Genomic DNA, 3,477 nt, shown 5'->3' with positions numbered 1-3,477 from the left:
TTTGTTAGTAGTCTGTGATCTTTAATTTTAAATGTTTATGTTGGTAGGCAAAAATGATAGTAATTAATGCCCTTAACGCCTTTCCTGTGAGCATGACTATCCTAAACACATTGTGGTAGTTCTCTGCAACTCAGACAGCTGTAGCCTTAGATACTGGAAGATTAATTCAGACTAGTCCAGCTCCTCCCAGTGGTTAGTCGATGTTAATACGACTGGCAATCCATTTTAAGTCTTTGAGTGGGTTGGTGTTGTTGGTTAGTTGGTTGGTTGGTTTTTGAGAAAGAGTTTCTCTATGTAGCCCAAGCTATCCTGGAACTAGCTCTGTAGCCTAGGCTGGCCTTGAACTCCGAGATCTGCCTCCCGAATGCTGGGACTAGAGGTGTACACCAGCACTGCCTGGCCCTTGAGTGTCTTTTAAGGAAACATACACTCTTGCTTCCTTTATATGAGAACACTGCTCATTGACCATCAAAAGACAACTGGGGCTACTTCTTTGTGTAGGAAGAGTACCCTTTGTATGAAGTTAAGAGCTGCAAAAAAACTTAGAAAGGGGACTTAAAAAAAAAAAAAAAAAAAGGAATGACCTTGGTTTTGATCTCAGTCGCAATGAGAGTTACATACCTAAGCTGTATAAGTAAGAGAACTGTAAAATTCAGAAGGAGTTTCTGTTGGACTTTGGAATGCACTATAAACTTCCTCCACTGGAGCTGTTCCCGTATGGCTGCCACACATAGTCATTCCATTTGAACCTCCGAACACTCCTAACAGATAAAGAGCTAAGTCGTTGGACATAGAAAATTAAGTTGTTGCTGGAGAGATGGCTCAGTGGTTAAAAGCATTTACTGCTCTTCTCGAGGACCCAGGTGTGGTTCTTAGCCACCACGTGGTAACTCAGCATCATCTATAACTCCAGTTGCAGGGATTCGCTCTCTCCTGGCTCCTCAGTTGCAGGGATGCACTCTCTCCTGGCTCCTCAGTTGCAGGGATGCACTCTCTCCTGGCTCCTCAGTTGCAGGGATGCACTCTCTCCTGGCCTCAGACACCAAGCATACACCCGCTATGTAGACATGAAGACAATATCCACAGGAGTTTTAAAAATTTAAAAATTGTTTTAAATTAGCAAAAACCTGTTGGGACTTGAGCTCAAGATTTTCAAGGTTTCAGATCACCAAGTCTTGAGTAACCAGAAAGTCTCAACAGCAATTTGAGATGTGGTTTGCTTTGGTTGAAGCATGGCTAGTCCTCTAAAGAGTCAATTGTGATTCATTTGATGGCTTAGGAATTATTTGCTGGGCTTTGTGTAATCTTTCATTAGGAAATTGTACTCTGATATTAAATAGTAATAATATGGGGAGCTGATTTTATACAAAATTCATAGTGAGGTGTAAAGTAGCGTGTGCTGAAACACATTTGAAAACATCAGTTCAGCAAAGGAAGTTTTGCCTACACACAATGAAAGCAACTTGGGTTTATTTTCAACATTCTGCAGATTTCTACTGATGCTAATCCTGTTATAAAGTATGATGTGAGATTTAGCCCCTGGAATCTTGTATCAACTTAGTCATTGTCTTACGGTTTCACTGCTATAAAGAGACACTATGACCAAGGCAACTCTTATAAGGACATTTAATCAGGGTTGACTTACAGGTTCAGAGGTTCGAGCATGGCAGCATCCAGACAGGAATGGTGCAGGAGGCCTTTATTTAAAGGCCACTAGAGAAGACTGACTTCAAGGCAGCTAGGATGAGGTCTTAAAGCCCACACCCACAATGACACACTCCAAGGCCACATCTCCTAATAGTGCCACTCACTGGACCAAGCATATTCTAACCACCAGTCATTTAAGAATTTTATTGGGAAGCTGTCATAGCTGTGAAAGGCCATCTGTAGTCCCTCACAGTCTAAGAAAAGTACCTCTAATGGGAAAAAGAGGCAATCATCTCTAATTTGTGTGTCTGTGTGTGTGTGTGTGTGTGTGTGTGTGCGCGCACACACATGTACCCAAGTATATATGAGGAGCCTGAGGAGGTCAGAAGAATGCATTGGATCCCCTGGAACTGGAGTTACAGGTGGCTGTGAGCTGCCACGTGGGTGCTGGGATCTAAACCCGGGTTATCCTGTAAGTTCTTAACTGCTGAGCTGTTGCTTCAGGTCCAGTACTTCTTTTAACACTATGGATTAATGCAGATGTGGAAAAGAATACGTTGCTTTGAAGAGGTGTGTCACTCAAGAATATACAGAGGAAGGGAAAATATAGTGTACCTCTCCAGCTTACAGTTCCTCCTATTGCTAAGGCAGGATGTCTGTATCTTATAACTGAGAACAGTATCATTATCTGCTATAATTACAATGTGAATAATTCAAAGAGATGGTTACTTTTCTTTAAATGTTAAGGTTGTGTTCAAGAAATGATCTTACATACAAAAAGGTATGGCTTTGTGATAATTACTTCATATTGATATTTTTGCGACAGATAAATTTGGGGGAGATACAGTTTTTAGTAACTACATATTTGTAAAATGTACATACTTCTGGGGGCAAAGTAAGATCTCATGTATAGTATTTCACATATCGAGTGCAGAAGTACAGGGCTTGCCCAGTATGGGTAAGATTCTGGGTTAATCTCAGGTGTTGCAAAAACAAAAACAAAAACAAAACAAAACCGGTGTGGGCAGGTTACCAGTTTGAGAAAACTCCAGGATCCTGTTAAGTATATAACTGAAACAACACATTACAAAGTGGAGGCTGAGCCAGGAGTGTTAGCACATATCTAACTTGAGAGGCTGGTGAAGGAGGATCAAAGACTCTAAGCCACCCTGGGCTACAAAAAAGACTCCCCAGTTCAACAAACTGACAAAATCTAAACGTTAATTGAACTAAATAGCTAAAAGATGTATCTGGTAGTCTCTCCAGCAGGTAGCACTGTTGAGTTAGCTTTCTTCTTTCCCCATAGTAAGACAATAGACCATTCATCTTTGTCACCCAAACAAAGAAATATTCCTTTGTAGCCCCCCTTTTCCCCTCCGTAACTGGTCACATGCTACTGTAACTGACTGCCTTGTGATCTAATCCATACTTGGCACGAATTAAAAATAAGTTGTGCTTTAAAAAAATAATGTGGTGTTTATATTTCTGGAAAGAAAACACACTCATCAGTTTTTCATCTTGTTCAGTGGCTCAGAAACTGAAGGGCTTTTCTGTTGATTTGCCACCCTGCTCCGCTTTCCAAAGTTTCACATCTCCCCTCTTCCTGTGGTTTTGGGGAGAGGAAAAACTCCTGAGTACGTAAATAGTTTTGTTTGTACTATTCCATGTGCATACTCGGGTAGGCTTGCCATTTGAGGTTTCTGTTAAAGTTAAAAGTAACTTCCAATGGCTTCCACTCTGGTATAACATTTTGCATACTTTGTATCTTTTTATCTGGCTTCCTGAGTTCCTACTGAACAACTTGAAATGTTGGGAAGAGGTGGAGCGAAG

Source organism: Mus caroli, unplaced genomic scaffold (assembly GCF_978045245.1).
Source record: "Mus caroli unplaced genomic scaffold, Mus_caroli_1 scaffold_3, whole genome shotgun sequence".
NCBI classification, from domain to species: Eukaryota; Metazoa; Chordata; class Mammalia; order Rodentia; family Muridae; genus Mus; species Mus caroli.
The sequence above is the reverse complement of the archived record's forward strand: the minus strand, read 5'-3'. Positions refer to the sequence as shown.